Source organism: Xyrauchen texanus, chromosome 18 (genome assembly GCF_025860055.1).
Source record: "Xyrauchen texanus isolate HMW12.3.18 chromosome 18, RBS_HiC_50CHRs, whole genome shotgun sequence".
NCBI classification, from domain to species: Eukaryota; Metazoa; Chordata; class Actinopteri; order Cypriniformes; family Catostomidae; genus Xyrauchen; species Xyrauchen texanus.
In genome coordinates this window covers 42,938,321-42,956,715 of record NC_068293.1, presented here as the reverse complement: position 1 = coordinate 42,956,715, position 18,395 = coordinate 42,938,321, and the positions used below count along the sequence as shown (strand labels likewise).

The following is an 18,395-nucleotide window of genomic DNA, read 5'->3' as shown; positions in this document are numbered from 1 at the left end:
CATGTTGATTACCACCAAAAATGTTTTCGGAGGGACTATTTGCACCCCGTGCAACTACAGTGCAGCTATTTGCACCCCAATAGTCTGGTGCAACTATTGAAATATATGACAAACTTAACAATAGGTGTTGCTGCTGTGATGTGGGGTGTAAAGGTGATTTTTGAATGTTTAGTTTGTCGCAGCGACAGTGGTTCGAAACCGCATTTTATCCCATCCGATTTGCTGTTTCCACTCTTACTATTCCCATTAATACTACTTAAAATAATGAATATGAATGATTATAAATGTTGATTTCATCGCAGTGATTTGGTCACGGACCGATGAATGTCGGGGAGTGCAGAGAAGGGCTTGATCCGGAGGCGGGTCTGTTAATCGTACACATTCCAGGGGCGGAGCCAGGAGTTTTTCAAAGGGGTGGCCAGGCAGACAAGCGATCAGTCTGTGGTGGCACAGAAATGTTCGGGCAGCATTTTTATATCGTCGGACTCTGGGTGCCATACAATGACACCCGGGACGGAGAGGTGCGGCGACCTTGTTGTGTGCACATGTTAAGTTTGTACCTTTGCACAGAGATGATTTTACCTCTAAATAACTACATTGTGAGAATATTAAGCCAAAAAAAATGACTAATACAGCAACTGCGTTTGCGAGTGGAGTGGCCAATGGGGTGGCCGCGGCCATTCGGCAATTCCCCATGGTGGCCACCCCCTAGCTCCGCCACTGACTCGTTCCCGCAGCTCGACATTGCTTGCGTGAGATTGCATCACAGCATTACTAATATTGTAGTAACCATGTTTTTGGCAGAAACCATAGTTTTAATGCAATGTACCATGATGTTACCACAGCAATATGGTGGTAATATTGTAACCATGGTTCATTTTGTGGTTACTGTAATTTTACAAAACAATACCATGGTCCAAGCTTATTTTCTCTAAGGTAAGGTTAAGGTTAGGTTTAGGGGTAGGGGTTAATGTAGTGTGTCTTTGGGCACTAAATAAACACTTTAAACACACTGCAGTGATGCTCATAGACTGTATGTTAGTATTTATATATGGGTGCAAATAGTATCTGACACTATGTGCACCAGGGTGCAATTAGTACCTATCATTATTTGACCAGGGTACAAATAGCATCTGCCAATTTTTTTGACTCTTTGCATGTTTATTTTTTACAATGGAAGTGAATGGGGCCAGTCCATTGTTTTAAAAGTATAGCCACAAGACGTTAACATTGTACATCTTAACATTTAATGTGATAAAATGGCTTATTATGAATTACTCATTATCTGTGTAATATCCAACACTGGGATGACAGGGTTTAGTTGTCATCATGAAAATTTGGTAATATTGGATATAACTTTACAGAGTTAATATTATTAAGCAATTTTATCACACTAACATCATGATAACGCACATATTGTTTACATCTTGTGGCTATACTTTTGAAACAGTGAGTATTTTAATGTTTACGGATTGACTGCCATTGTATTTGCCTGAATTTTTTTTATAAAAAGTGTATGAAAATAATTCTGTACCACATATAGCCAACAAAAGTACCAGTTTGTCAAATACTAATTTAATCGATTAATTAATAAATACAAATTCTCAAGAATGATAATAATTGCCTCTTACCCCAAGAATTAAATCAATATTAATTCCTATTTTATAGGAAAATACATGTAACTATGACTATAATACAACATTAAGAACTATATCAGATGTTACATCATGAGGGCATTTTTTTACTCCCACATTTTGGATTTTAGGGGCATTTTTGGTGACATTTTTGCCCCAAGCTCCCCTTAATTTCTGACCTTGATATAGGGCCGTTTTCAATATCTTTCAGTAAAATTACAAGCACATTTGTACTGTATAATACTGCATATTGCATGTTAACTTTATGTAGTGGCTGTATACATAAGGTATATATTTTACTCTCGACCATGCATGCATTACTTCTCTCTCTCATATGGTGTCACTATTTAGATGGCTCCCAAAAGATCATTAAAATGAGTGATCACACAGCACACACACCCACAGGGTAAGAGCATGTTCATTTCACTTTGATTTGTAATTACTACCTCTCATTATTGCAAACATGTGCAGGACGGCTCTATTTAAAACTCACCACATGAGTTTTAAACACGCAAAGGTCAAACTGCATTAAGGACTTTATAACATCTACTGCCAGCCATAACCTCTGTTACAGTAGTTACACATGTCGTAGGAATTCTCTGCATAAGCATCCATCCTGTGGTAAATCTATCAAGAGAAAAAAAGGTCTTTCATATGGTTCTCTGATTCTAGGGTTCTTTTAAGGCTGACTAAACATTTTCCAACACATATATTTTTTTCAGATGCCAGGAAAGAAATGCTTCAACTTTACGTCGTGCCTTAAAACCATTCTGACCCTTGGTAAAATCATTGTAACACAAAGCCACTTGTGGCTCATTACTTTATTACAGTATACTGTTTACTACAACATATGTGCACCTCAGTTTGACAGAGCAGTTTGGACACTCTGCTGAATATCTCCTTTCAAGATGCATGGAAGAAAGATATGTGAACAACATGAGGTTGAATAAATGATGACATCATTTTATTTTTATTTTAAATATTCATTTAAAGCATTAATAATATCTGCCTACTGGTTTTAGACTAGGCCAGAGGAACATACTAAGTCATATTTAATCAGCTAAGACCAGCAAAACAGTTTTGCCTGTGTTTTATTTATATATTTTTAGCTTTCAGTCAATAATTATGCCAATAAATTAATACAACACATTTTTTTAAAATGGTATATTCAAAGCTGTGGAGTTTCAGTTTTGTTACTGTTGTTAAATACCTCACTAAATGAGAGTGGTCCCTTGATAGTAAACATAATTTCGCGTTGAATGCTTCCTGCGCGCGCTAATGGCCAGTGCTCGGTCGTGACAAGAAGATAACCCCCTGGTTACCTAAAGTCTCGCGAGAGCCGAATGCGACGTTCACTCACTGCGCTTACTGTTCTTATTTGGAGTCCTCCAGAAACCCTACGTACCCCTACTTCTAAAACTACCAATGGAATTAACTCTTACCAGCCTAAACCTAACCTTAATGACAGCGAATGAGACTCTCGCGAGATGTAGGCTGCCGGGTGGTTACCTTCTAGAATTAGACCAATGCGCGCGCTCTTGGAGGGAGGAGCACGCGCTTCTACACTGTATGAGAGAGAGGAGCAGCGCACGCGAAAAGTTTTGCCTCACGGATTATTCATGACATTTCTCAGGTAATTTACCTTTACATTTTCAGAGTGTTTACCAAAGAGTTCCCGTACCTTTTCAAACGCTTCTGGTTCAAATTGGAGTTTGTTACCGTCTTTTTTTTCGCCCGCAATCACAGATCTCAGATCAAACTGAGAATATGTCGCGGATTGTATCTTTAGGATTTACCTTAGCTTGGAATACTTGCGGTATATTGTGTGTGTGTGTGTGTGTGTGTGTGTGTGTGTGTGTGTGTGTGTGTGTGTGTGTGTGTGTGTGTGTGTGTGTGTGTGTGTGAAAATGTGGGTTAAACGGCCTGAATGTACTTTTGCAGAGAGACTGATGACTGTTTGGCACGTCTTGATGCTCTGTTAGTGTGTCCAGCTTGGCACCATCTCGAGTGAGTGTGGGAATTGTCACTTTAAAGAAAAGTACCAATGGTATTGACATCATGTTTAGTTATTGACGTATACCATGGTACTACTATGTTGTTTGGACATGTACCGTAGTACGTGGTGGTGGTGGTGGCGTAGTGGGCTAAAGCACAGTACTGCTAAGCAGAAGGTTGCCGGTTCTGGCGTAGTGGGCTAAAGCCCAAAGTATACTTCGCCTGTCCGCGAACAGTCCGCGTGACGTAATTTTCGTCATCAGCGGCCGGTTGCACCAGCTATAGGTAAGTTACAACTCAGCCTAGTTGTGGCATAAATGGGCACTAAGTCACAATTTACACACTACTAAATATTTTAGCGTTGCACCATTAAACTTATGTTGAACATAACCCTACATATAAACTAAATATTTACGGAACAATCCGACCAGGAGCAACAGATGGAATAAAAAAGCAGACTCATTTAATGACATCAATGAACTCATGTTTGGTTGACAAGCTTCAGTCCTTTCGACATATCCTATATGCTGATGTTGGTTTACATATTTTAATGGGGATATAATTTATTACAGCTGACAATTACGTGAGCAAAAAAGGTTTGAGCATCAACTGTAACAAGATCAAATTAAAGCTCATGGCTTTTTAACACTTCTGTGTGCAAATTTGAAGGCTGTTTATTAGATCAATACAAGTAAACGCCATATTATGCGACTACACTAACACTTACAGAGCTTACGACATACTAGTTAAGTCTTGCCTTAAGAAAAGGTGGTGCAACCAAATTAAGCAGTGACTTATTTACAGACTAACTAGTGTTTACTAAGCCTTAGTGTGAACTTTACATCTCAACTTAAGTGAGACCTTATGCACAGCTAGTGTAACCCCCTAGTGTCCACGGATGTCCTCGCACCACGGTGTCTGCGTGCAGCCAGATTTTACTGTCCACGCAGACAAGCGTGCATCGCGTAAGGTTGATTGTTTAGATAGAAGAGTCCGCTAGGTGGCAATATGCACAGTTGGGCTGTACTGTCAAGCAGTCGTCAAAGAACATATCCTTCTCCATCGTTTTGTTGTTGTTGATGTTGCTTGCTCTAATGGCTTCTTTATCCTTCAGAGTGGATGTCCTGGAAATGACACAACTTGGTGCTGCCCTCTAACTTCTGGTAGCGTATAACAAAGCAATTGTACTGCGCATGTGTCAAACGTGTCCATTCATGCCCATCTGCGTGAGGTAGACTTTCAAAGCTGTGCGCACTAGCGGTCTGTGAGATGGAACAGAACATGCAAATTGAAGTATACCTGGGCCTTAAAGCTCAAAACTGGTGAGCAGAAGGTTGCTGGTTCAGGTGCAGTGGGCTAAAGCACAGAACTTGCAAGCAGAAGGTTGCCGGTTCTGGTGTCGTGGGCTAAAGCACAGAACTTGCAAGCAGAAGGTTGCCGGTTCTGGTGTCGTGGGCTAAAGCACAAAACTTGCAAGCAGAAGGTTGCCGGTTTGATCCCCACAGCCAACACCATTGTGCCAGGTTGCTCCGGGGGGGATTGTCCCTTTAATAAGTGCACTGTAAGACGCTTTGAATAAAAGCCTATGCCAAATGCATAAATGTAAATGTAATGTACCATTGGAAGTAATGGAAATATCATATCATGGCATGTTAAGGATATACCGGTATCTGTACAAAAGTACTATAGTATTACAGCCTGATACAATCACTGCTGATGACTGTGAAGTGTTTCACTTTGGGATTTACAAATTTAAATGGGAGCTATTTTTGCTCCATTCTTCACATAGTTTGTGTTAGTTATGATTTCAATCAAAACAGTTCTTGCCGTCAGTTCAGAATGCAGATACCATGTACAGATTTAGTATAAAGTTTGGACACACCGGACTGAATTTATGTTCCTTTTGATTTAAATGCTTGAAGGCAGGTTGTCTACGTTTTAATTTATTTTCAAAACTTGCAGCTCTTAAGTTTAAATAGTCATCATGGAGAGGTAGAGATCCCTCAGGGTTTGTAGAAAAGCTGTGTTGGAGTTTGAATGTCCTCATCTCCTCTCCAGAACTGAGTCATGAGGGTTGGTTGTGTTTTGTTGACAGATGGCACTCCTTTTTTTTACCCTCAGGAAAGCTTACCATGGTTTTACTCTGTACATGGTTCCCACGCTCATGGAAAAACCTGGAAACATTTTACACATCCTGGAAAAGTCATGGAAAGTTCTTTAGTAAAATACTTGTGCTGATTGTTTTTGTCTTAATGGAGATATTTGTACACTAAGTATAACTGTTTAATGTTTATTCCAGTTATTGGTAACTGAAATCGAAATTTGACCCATATCGATTAAGGACTACGATATTCGTATCCGGTAACTACAAGCGACAGTAGAGTGTCATGCATGTTCAGTAACCAAATTAATTTGTTTACTTTGGGATAATACGATACTTAGATGAAGCGTGACTGTTGATTAAGCTAGCATGTTTTTGTTTTGATAGTTTGTAAAATCATCGGCATTCACAAATATGATACTATAGATTTGAATAACGACAGTTTCAGAGTCTTAAAGTGACACACTTGTTTATATTAGCTTCTATTAGCTAGCTTAGCTGTTTCAATCCTCTGTTTTATCTCTTTGTTGCTTTCTTTGTAAATTGGCAAATCGTAAGTCAAGATTTTTTCGATTGTAATTAATTAACTTAATTCTATTGATGGTTAATGACGGTTAATCAGTCATCAACTGTCCCACACTACTGAATCTGCACCCGCAAATTCCCAAAGAAAGCTCTAATGATTTCCTCCGAACTGGAACTGCTGGCATCTACAAAATAACACATCTCCACCTCTTCTGTGTTCATTCATTAAATATTTTAACAAATTTGATTATGCCTCCGGCTAGCAGCAAAAGTGAAGTTTTTCAGTTCTGTCCCATTCGTAAATCTATTCCACAGATTAAGTTTTGACCCCAAATCAGTGGAAAAATAAGTTTGGAGATTCTGTCTGGGCCTGGTTATAATAATAATAATAATAATACAAAAATCCTTAATATCCAGTTATCACAAATGAATAGAAAGTCATGGACATTCAGTTGTCAAAAAGTGTGGGAACCCCCCGTCTCATGGTTCATAGCCAATTGGCAAATAACAGGTGCTGATACTGTACATGTGGATAGGTCTTGTTGAAATAGGCATGTGCTTTGTAGAGGATTCAATTGAACGATTCAGATAAAATTGAATGATAAGGCTTCTGAATTTGAAGAATCATCATTTGTGTGAGTCACAATAAATATGACACATTCTCCTCCACGCCTTTACAGATTTAAGTTCAAAAGTCCCCTTCTATCTCTGTTTGTTTTATTAAAGGGATGGTTCACCCAAAAAGACTCCAGCGGTTAAATGAATGTCTTCTGAAGCTACACGATTGCTTTTGGTGCAAAAATTATCAGTATTTATGCACTTTTTTAAATATAATCCAGTGCTTCAGGAGAGGGTTGAGTCTTAGCGGTCTCTCGTGTGGCGTATTCACGTTGCCATGGATACCGAGACAATCTCACGCTCTCCACTCGGTTGAGACATCCAGGATAAGCACACAAAAGAAACAGATAAATCCAGATCTAAACCAAAACCAGTAAAGCTATTGTACAGTGTTCCTCCTCACTTATAAACAGTGCTGCTTTTCTGGCACGTGTGTCAGTTCTCGCGTGTTTCAAATGCCAATGCGATTACGTCCCACCAGTGTACCGAGGAAGAATGGAAGCATGATTTAGAGTTATAAAAATTACTTAAATATTGATATTTTTTGCAGCAAAAGTGATGGTATCGCTTTAGAAGACATTAATGTAACTGCTGGAGAGTATGGGTGACATTTATGCTGACTGTCTGTGATTTTTCTAGCTTCAAAAGAGAAATCTCCATTCACTTGCATTTTAAGGACCCGCTGAGATATTTTTCTATTTTTATTCAAATGTGTTCTGGTGAAGAAAGAAAGTCACATACCTGGGATATCACATACTGGAGTGGTGGTGGCGTAGTTGCTAAAGCACAGGGCTGTTAATCAGAAGGTCACATGTTCGAACCCCACGGCCACCACCATTGTGCCCTTGAGTAAGACACTTAACTCCAAGTTGCCCCGGGGGGATTGTCCCAGTAATAAGTGCACTGTAAGTGGATAAAAGCGTCTGCCAAATGGATAAATGTAATGTAAATATATCATAAGGGTCAGTAAATAATGAGAGAAGTTTGGGTGAACTATCCCTTTAAATATAGCTGCCAGGCACAAATATATATTCTCCCCTTTTCTCCCCAATTTGGAATGTCCAATTCCCAATGCGCTCTAAGTCCTCGTGGTTGCGTAGTGACTCGCCTCAATCCAGGTGGCAGAGGATGAATTTCGGTTGCATCCGCGTCTGAGACCGTCAATCCACGCATCTTCTCACGTGGCTTGTTGAGCAGGTTACCGTGGAGACATAGCACGTGTGGAGGCGTCACGCTATTCTCCACGTCATCCACACACAACTCACCACGCGCCCCACCGAGAGTGAACCACATTATAGAAACCATGAGGAGGTTACCCCATGTGACTCTACCCTCCATAGCAACCGGGCAAATTTGGTTGTTTAGGAGACCTAGCTGGAGTCACTCAGCACACCCAAAATTCAGACTCGTGATTCCAGTTGTTTTAGTCAGCGTCTTTACTAGCTGAGCTACCCAGACCCCCCACAAATATATTTTAAGACTTAAAACAAATGTTAGAAAATGAAGTTTTCTGTGTCCCACAGAGCTAATGGTGCTGCGGTGCCAACTAGAATGAAAGTGAGATTTCTTAATTGTCCTCTCTGGCTCCGTCCCTGTCATTAATGAAAGGGGCTGGTTGTCAGTGGGCTCGTACATCACAATGGGACATTTTTATGGTGCTTTGGTGGCTTGCAGATAAAAGCTAATTTAATAACATTGTGGTAGTGGTCCGGGAGAGGGTTGCTTTACTTCGAAAACGAAAGCTGTGTTGTGTGTGTCTCGTTCAGCTGTGCACTCTTGATGCCGTCACTTGGGAAATAAACTTATTCTAAAGGTCAGAATGCTTTAAGTGGTCTGTATTTCCAAGTTAGGCTTCTCAAAACAAAATGTATTTTAATTTTGGGTTTAAACAGAGACTGATCTTTGATACCTTAATAATAATGAGTTACTTGTTAGGTTAAAGGTGGTGTGTGCACACTAGCAGCACCAAACAGAATAGAGGAAAACAATGAACAAGTTTCAAACACTCTCCCATCCTCCATTGTTTGGACAAGCAGGTAGCCCTGCCCCAAACTTATGCAATTGATTGAGCCAATGTTGTGATGCCTAGACCAGTTGGGTCAGATAAGAACACATTGGACTTGCATTTTGTGCCATAGTGGTGTAAAAATTAGGCTTTACCTGTAAAGGTTATAAGTGTTTTCTTTTTTTATGCTGATAAACTTTGTTAGCTTATGCTTTACCCCTTTTACCCCTGTCTGTTCTATCCAGTGTTCTTCCTTTTGAATTAGCTGTAATTTCTCTCATATTTTTTATTAGTTTGTTTATTTTATTTTGTTCTTCAGATTGTGAGATTTGGGGTCCAAATGATTGTATCAAATGGCACTTTTCCACTGCACGTTATGGATCGACTAGCCTCAACTGTACTCGCTTTACATTTCTGAGCTTGCATTTCCACTGCAGTTTAGTGCCCCTCAACGTGGGTGGGATTATAGGCTGGCACCACCTCTACTGCCGTGACATCATCTTAAACACGACACAAACTGACCAAAACAATAACACAACCGCTTGCTGTTAGCTACTAGCTCATTGTGCTTAAATGCATAATTTGGAGTGGTGGTGGCGTAGTGGGTTAAAGCACATAACTGTTAATCAGAAAGTCGCTGGTTCAAACCTCACAGCCACCACCATTGTGTCCTTGAGTAACACACTTAACTCCAGGTTGCTCCGGGGGGATTGTCCCTGTAATAAGGGCTCTGTAAGTCGCTTTGGATAAAAGCATCTGCCAAATGCATAAATGTAAATGTAAATATGCATAAATGCAACAAGTGTAACAGTTAAATTGGGCTGGATGTTTTAGAAGCTTCCAGTAGCTGGTCAACTAAATAAAGTGAAGCTTTCAAGCAGAGTATAGAGTTAGCATAACAAAACGTACCATCCTCCATCGTGTCCAGGGCACTCTCCCTCCCATTGCTCACCAGTTTAAGTAGCGTTCATTTGGTCGAACCACGTCCACTTTTCCTTGATGGTTCTGTAGTCACTTAAGTTTTTTTTACTTTTCCCTACACCATTGGTAGGTCTGGTGGTAGCCGTGTGCGGCCAACAGCTGAGACACTTCCCTAGAGACTTTATCGTTTTGCTCATCGCTAATGAGTGGACCGTCTGCACATCGTTTATTGAGCATATGTCCTACATTTAAATATTTTAAATCTACTTGACATCAATTGCAGTTTGAAATGATGGGCCCTTTGACTATAAACATCTCTTTTGGCCCTTTTAAGCCATTTCAGTGCAAATACATAGAGATAAAGTACAGTATATATCGAATTTAGTCAGAATGATGGGCATTTTTAGATATAGCGTAACTTTTATAGATGTCGCCCAGCCTTTTTGGTAGATGTTACAGTAAAGATCTGCTCCCATTAAAATAGGTGACAAACTGTTGTGTACTTTATAGTTAGAGATTGCCAATAGACTTTCTACTGGGGAACTTAATATTTGACTTCAGTCAGATAACAGTATGTAACCACTTATCTGGACTTGATCTGTTTGAAGGCCTTGAGTCATTATAATTGATTTTCTTAATACAGAACCTATTCTTAAAGCTATGTTTTCCCCTCCATATACACTCACCTAAAGGATTATTAGGAACACATACTAATACTGTGTTTGACCCCCTTTCGCCTTCAGAACTGCCTTAATTCTACGTTGCATTGATTCAACAAGGTGCTGAAAGCATTCTTTAGAAATGTTGGCCCATATTGATAGGATAGCATCTTGCAGTTGATGGAGATTTGTGGGATGCACATCCAGGGCACGAAGCTCCCGTTCCACCACATCCCAAAGATGCTCTATTGGGTTGAGATCTGGTGACTGTGGGGGCCATTTTAGTACAGTGAACTCATTGTCATGTTCAAGAAACCAATCTGAAATTATTCGAGCTTTGTGACATGGTGCATTATCCTGCTGGAAGTAGCCATCAGAGGATGGGTACATGGTGGCCATAAAGGGATGGACATGGTCAGAAACAATGCTCAGGTAGGCCGCGGCATTTAAACGATGCCCAATTGGCACTAAGGGCCCTAAAGTGTGCCAAGAAAACATCCCCCACACCATTACACCACCACCACCAGCCTGCACAGTGGTAACAAGGCATGATGGATCCATGTTCTCATTCTGTTTACGCCAAATTCTGACTCTAGCATCTGAATGTCTCAACAGAAATCGAGACTCATCAGACCAGGCAACATTTTTCCAGTCTTCAACTGTGAAATTTTGGTGAGCTCTTGCAAATTGTAGCCTCTTTTTCCTATTTGTAGTGGAGATGAGTGGTACCGGTGGGGTCTTCTGCTGTTGTAGCCCATCCGCCTCAAGGTTGTGCGTGTTGTGGCTTCACAAATGCTTTGCTGCATACCTCGGTTGTAGCGAGTGGTTATTTCAGGCAAAGTTGCTCTTCTATCAGCTTGAATCAGTCGGCCCATTCTCCTCTGACCTCTAGCATCAACAAGGCATTTTCAGCCCACAGGACTGCCGCATACTGGATGTTTTTCCTTTTCACACCATTCTTTGTAAACCCTAGAAATGGTTGTGCGTGAAAATCCCAGTAACTGAGCAGATTGTGAAATACTCAGACCGGCCCGTCTGGCACCAACAACCATGCCACGCTCAAAATTGCTTAAATCACCTTTCTTTCCCATTCTGACATTCAGTTTGGAGTTCAGGAGATTGTCTTGACCAGGACACCCCTAAATGCATTGAAGCAACTGCCATGTGATTGGTTGATTAGATAATTGCATTAATGAGAAATTGAACAGGTGTTCCTAATAATCCTTTAGGTGAGTGTAAGTGGAGACTATATGGGATTTTATTTCCAAGGGAAGCAATGGGTTTTCTGTTTCTATGGTGTGTATATGTTGGACTGAATGAATGTTGTCTTGTCAGGTTGATTTAGTTTCCACAGCCTCAGGTGCAACTGTAAATTCTGAGTGAAAACATGTCTCAACTTTCTCCAGACCAAGTTTTGGGAATAGCGTTTCATTCTCACGTTTTTTTTTTTTTTCTTCCTCTTTGTACAGGTCATTAACACGTTTTTTTTAATCCTATTAATAGGTGTTTGAATTAGATTCAAGTTTAACAAATCTGTATTCCTGCAATATTTAAAAATATTAGTTTAGACATCTTGTTTGTTATTAAAAAAACAATTGGATAAAACATGATATAAAGTGACACCTAATATATCAACCGGTCCAGAAATGGGACACTACCAGGGCCTGCTGCTGTACAGCACTTTGGGTCAACTTTTGTTGTTTTAAATGTGCTTTTAGAAATAAACCTGACTTGACTTTAAACACTAAAAAGATGGAATTATGGTCCTACAAGAATTAAAGTGTAAAGGATTTTTTTTCAGACGCGCTCTAATGGTTTTACTGTCTATTGTGTTTATTGTCTATTACTGTCAAAAGTGAGCCCTCAGGTGTCTTAGTCCTAAAATATGTCCTGCTTGTCCTCTGAACCAACCCCAGAGCCCAATTAAAATGTATTTTTTAGTTGACTCATAAAGTGTTTTCAAAAGAGTTTTCTCATTTGGAGATTATTTAGTCAGATCTAAACTCGCCAGCATCAGCATGACTTAATTTCTTGCCCTAAAGAGGCGAGTGAGTCACTTAACTTGTAGTGTTGAAAGCTGGCTGTTTGTGTGCTGTCTGTGGTCTTAGACCTGTGATCAGTCCTCTCAGCTGCATGTCGTCTTAATGGAAGCTGGTTTGAGTCCTGATGTTTTAAGTGGGTGAATCAGGGAACCAGCTGAATTAGGTTCTCTCAACCTTGAGATGATTAGATTTGCTTTAAAGGGATAGTTCAACCCAAAATGAAGATTCTGTCATCATTTACTCACCCTCATGCCATTCCAGATGTGTGTGATTGTATTTCTTCAGCAGAACACAAATGAAGATTTTTGGAAAAATATTTCAGCTCTGTAGGTCCATACATGTAAGTGAATGGGTGCCAAATTTTTGAAGCTCCAAAAAGCACATATAGCCACCATAAAAGTAATCCATACAACTCTTTAATTAATTAATGTCTTCTGAAGGGAAATGCTAGGTGTGGGTAACAACTTTATTTTACAAAAAATTCAGGATGGTTGAATACACGCTGCCTCTCGTGTGACGTAAGCATATTGGCAATACAAAAAGTTCAGGAGCACTGTATTGTTTACAATAGAGGAGCATAGATATTCATACATTGATGCCTCATATGGCTGGTTTGTATAGGTCAACTGCAGCGCCACCTTGGAACGGTCAACAAGGAGAGCTGTTTGAATGCAAGTAAATGGAGTAGATGCCTCAGAATGAGCTCCTTGCTGCATAAACTGCTTTTGTGTGGAAACCGTATTGCGGTCCATAGGAACAGCTGCTAATAAGGGATCTACATATGAATATCTTTTTTATGTTATGAAGTAAACATGTTATAAACGGAGTAATATCAGTTACACTAAAACATAAGGAACACAAAGAAAGAAAAGAGCAGATAAAAGAATATAAAAAAATATATCAATCATCAAAGGAAAAACCAGAATCTCCAAATCACTTGGTCAAGATTACAATCAAAGAACATATTTCAAATCAGCAGAAAAAAAATCTGACAACACTGTCAGACAAAATAGTTTTTATAGCTAATGCGCATGCGCGTTCTTGGGTTGATTGACAGGCGATGTCTGTATATAAAGGGTGATTGGCTCTTTCACCTGTTAGGCGGGACTTCCTGTCTACATCCGTTGACTGCTGTTGGGCGTTCTAATTTCTCACATTCATTTTAATAGAAGTGGGCCGTCTTTGCTAAATAGTCTTTGGTGCAACTTCAAAGTAAAAGCGCTTCACGTGTGCTATGAGTAAATGTCTTATTCACTATGCACTGTATGTACAATTGGATTGATTCAATATTTTTTTTGGTGTAAATGCGATTGCTAACATGGACATGCAATCCATGGTTGCTGGATTACTGTGTGTACTGTTATTTCCTTCTTCATGTGCAAATAAATTACTAACATTTGTTGACTAAACAGATATCAGAAGAAACTGCTATCTACCATTTAAATACATTTACATACATTTACATTTACATTTATGCATTTGGCAGACGCTTTTATCCAAAGCGACTTACAGAGCCCTTATTACAGGGACAATCCCCCCGGAGCAACCTGGAGTTAAGTGCCTTGCTCAAGGACACAATGGTGGTGACTGGGGTTCGAACCAGTGTCCTTCTGATTACCAGATTACCAGTTATGTGCTTAGACCACTACACCACCACCACTCCATACAATAAATACAATATAGTGCTAAACAAGAGTTTATTTATTTTGAGCAATTTTATGTTTTTTATTTACTAAATTAAATTGTGTGATATATATCGGCATTGTATCCTGCTCTCTGGATATCGGCATCGGCCATTACAAAAACCCATCTTGGTCACTAGTCGTGGTGCTGGAGACAGACTCTGAGGAATCATTCATGTAGAATAGCTTAATGACAAGAGGAGCTTGATTCGAGAGAATGAAAAGTGTGTAAATAAGTAGATCTTGGCATTTGTAGGACGTTGACCCCGCTCTAATTGTCTAAGGCTAGCGGATATACACAGGGCTCGCCTATGCTCTGATGGTTGAAGTTTTGAGTGGAACAAGCCGGAGGCAATCACTAAAACAATGCCACGTCCGTTTCCTGTGCTCTGCTCTGCAGATGGTACGATTAACACTATTTATGGGGGGTAAAACTGCAACAATGGAAAGATCATCTCTGCTTATTTTGGATTAGTCAGAAGCAAAGGTGTGGATGTTGAAAAACGTGTATTTTCATCAGTCTTCTCCTCTAAATTTCCACAATACAGAGTTTGTAGGTGGTGTGTGTTTTGTTCCATGTAAAATACTTTCTCCTGTCCCAGTTTAATGTGTAGGGACCATTATATGTCATTTGACTTCCCCATAATTGTATATTTTCAATATATCAGTTGTTTCTTATAGAGAGATTGAATGCCCAACTGTCCTCTTTCTCGGTTTTTCTCCAGGTAAAAAGACCCCAGTAATCTCGCATGTGCCGCCTCTAGAGTTTCCAAAGAAATCTGAACAATGTCTTAAACTGTGCTCAGATTTGTAGTTTGCAATCAGCAGCCGGTTTCACAAAGCTATTTTAGACCGGTCTATAGTGTTAGACAAGTCTAAAATTTGCTCATAGACTAGTCTAATGCAATTTAGACAGTTTCACAAAAGTAAAGACTGACTTAATTTAGACCAAAAAAATTAGACACCTTACCCCCAGGCTAACTTAGGTCTAAGACTCTATGTTACCTTGGCAACCAACAGTAGCAATCAGTTACATTACAAACAGCCAAAAGAAAAGGGAAAATGGCTCATAATTTGTGGTTTGATGACGACGTTATGGAGAGAGCTATGAGAAGGGAAAGGGTTTTTAGGGACCGCAGTAACCTACTGGAAATATATAATAATGAGGACTTTATCGGTCGGTTTCGTTTGCCCAAGGAAGCTATACTGAGTCTGACAGATGAATTAGCTGAAGTACTGAGCCCTGCCACTTCAAGAAGCCACAGCATCCCAGCAGTGCTACAGGTTTGCACTGCGCTGAGATTTTATGCAACAGGAACGTTTCTGAATGCTGTTGGTGACACAGTGGGTCTCAGCAAAGCTTCTGTGTCACGGGTGGTATACAGGGTATCAAGGGCACTTTCAAATAAGCTCCCTCAGTTTCCAAACCAACTGGCTGAGCTGAACAGAGTCAAAAGAGGGTTCTTCAGCATAGCAAGATTTCCCAATGTTGTTGGAGCAATTGATGGGACACATGTCAGAATCCAGGCTCCAACAGCTCATGAACATTTGTTTGTGAATAGAAAGGATATCACAGCCTAAACATTCAGGCTGTTTGTGATTCTGATCTCCGGTTCCTCAACTGTGTGGCGCGCTGGCCTGGATCAATTCATGACTCTCGAATTCTTCAAAATTCTCAACTTTTCCGTGCATTTGAGCAAGGCATTATCGATGGGGTCCTGTTGGGGACTCTGGCTACCCTCTAAAACCTTGGCTCCTAACTCCCTTCCTGAATCCTACTACACCTGCACAGAGAAACTACAACGCAGCACACTGTTCAACTTCGTAACACTGTAGAGCGGGCATTTGGTGTACTGAAGAGGCGTTTCCATTGTCTACATGGGGAATTGCGAATGGCACCTGACAGAGTGTGTAACATCATCTGTGCGACTGTTGTGCTGCATAACATAGCAGGTAGGCCTACCTGAAAACAAACAATTTAAATTGCTAGCCATTTTCAATAGGCCTAATTGAATAACTATTTACCACATTCTACAGCTATAATCATAATTGTTTACTTCTTAATCATTAGGGATCTCCGGCTACCTGACCCTCAAGGAGAGGATATCAGAGATGACAATCACAATGAACTGGAGGACAGAGAAGATTTAGAGGAGCAGAATGGAACCGGTCGATATATAAGGTCAGATGTATGTTGACAGGATTTTCAATGTCTAAAACAACAACAAAAATCACATCAAAGTGGGCCACCATGTTGTCTGTCTTTACCTATTAGGCTTAAATGAGTAGCAACCAACTTAATAAATATATATTTATTTTTGAAGTTTTCTCAAGTGACATACTGTTCATTCAATAAATTAGTACAATAAATTATACAGCGTTTGTGTCTCATTTCATTCATATCAAAATCATCAAGGTTATTAAAAGTACAACATATCTACCGCTCAAACTCTTAACCTGTGTAAAACTAATAAGGCAGATTAGAAGCAGGCCTACTCAACATATTAACTTTTAAAACTGCTTTAAAAAACACAGAAAAGAATTAGCCTAAAATACCTCATTGTCTTATTGGAAGTATTCAAGATATTTACAACTCCAGTGACTGTTTGTGCAAGTCTAATTTTAATTTATCTCTCTGAAGCTGTAAAACTTCAATCTCAGAGCAGCAATTTCCTCTCTTCCAGTTCAAGATTTCTGTATTGTTTGTCTAGCACCATTGACATAGTTGTTCCTCTCGACACTGATGTGCAAACCACGGGACCAGCAGCTGTAGCTGATGCTGATCCTGACGCTGACGCTGACTCAGACTCTTTATCTCCCGTCCCTCCCGTCTCTCACCCGGCTCCTCCTCCACTGCCTCGCTTCGGTCCCAAGTCAAAGACAGGGTCACTAAAAATAAGTACAGACATAACATTACCTTACTTGTAGGGGTGGGCTGATATATCGCATGACATTGTTATGCATCTCGTCAGTAAAGCCGGTTCCTTGATCTATTTGCATGCGTTTTTCTATTTCCACACTTTTTTCTATTTGCACGCGTTTTCTTTTATTTGCATGTGCCTAAAAGAAAGTTTTTTTTAAACAACTTTTAAGAAATCCTTTATAGTAGGCCTATATCCAAAATTCTGGATATTTATGCAGAATCACAGTTATACTGTAACCAACAGCATAAATCACAAACATAAAGTTCAAATGATGCTTGTCATAATATAACCAACACCATTAGATCACTTTTTGCCGCTCCATCTGAAAGCAGGTGAAGGTGATTTACTACTAATCAAGGAACCGGCTTTACTGACGAGATGCGCATATCAATGTGATGCGATATATCGCCCAGCCCTACTAACTTGCTTCATGAATCGGATTCCTACATTATATAAATTGCAGACTTAGAACATACGTTGTTCACGTTTATTTGCTGGCTAGCAAGCTTACCGGTTCACACAAGCATACATCAACTTGACTTTATTAGCATCAAATCGACGGCAATGAAGCAAAAGTATAAAACAAACTGATTTCTTTAAAACAATCACCCGCAGTTACCTGTATTCTCCTCTTGACTGTCTGGCTCTTCCTCTTGACAAGGCGGGTGCTGCTGTCAGTGGCTGAGGGAACTCCGCCGGTGACGTCGATGTTGACGCCACACACTCCACTTTCCCGTCCTCCGCTTATCCCCCAGAACATAGGCTGACTGTCCACCATAAATAGTCATCACCATTTCAGTGGTGTCCTTAAGTTTCTCTTGGGGTCCTCCTCCCGCTTTTGGATACTTTCTCCTGAATATTTCTTTTTTGGCATCTTGTACCATGTTTTTGTACCTTTTCTGTACGCCTTTAACGCTCCGCTCAACGGTCGGATTAACGCTGTTTACTGTCGTCGCAATCTTTTTCCAAATTAAACACTTTTTTTATTGCTACATTCTCCGTTAAATTTTCCAAATAAAATGTCCTTGTAAATATTATACTCCTCCAACAAACACATATTTTCCGCTGGTGTAAACTGCACTGAGCGGTTGAATGCACTTACTCGATCCGCCATGTTTTTTGTTTTGAAAAGTGTCTTATTTTACCCAGAATGCATTGCAGTGTAGTACTACTTAAGATAGTCAGAGTCTTAAGTGCTTTGTGCAACGCTCTAATTTAGATGTCTATCTGAAGTCTGACTATCTACTATATCTAAGCCTTAGTCAAAGTCTATCTTTGTGAAACCGCCA

At 39.9% G+C, this 18,395-nt stretch overlaps 1 protein-coding gene across 5 annotated transcripts in view; it reads left to right on the top strand.

Moving 5' to 3' along the window:
* Window positions 1-3,184: 3,184 nt before the first annotated feature.
* The window catches only part of LOC127658658 (protein TANC1-like), a 260,584-nt gene continuing 245,373 nt past the window's right edge, over window positions 3,185-18,395 (top strand). For all 5 annotated transcript variants that reach the window (XR_007972434.1, XM_052148063.1, XM_052148061.1 and 2 more), the window contains exon 1: window positions 3,185-3,267. The gene's annotated coding sequence lies outside the window, so the exon portion shown is untranslated. The remainder of the gene's footprint in view (window positions 3,268-18,395) is intronic.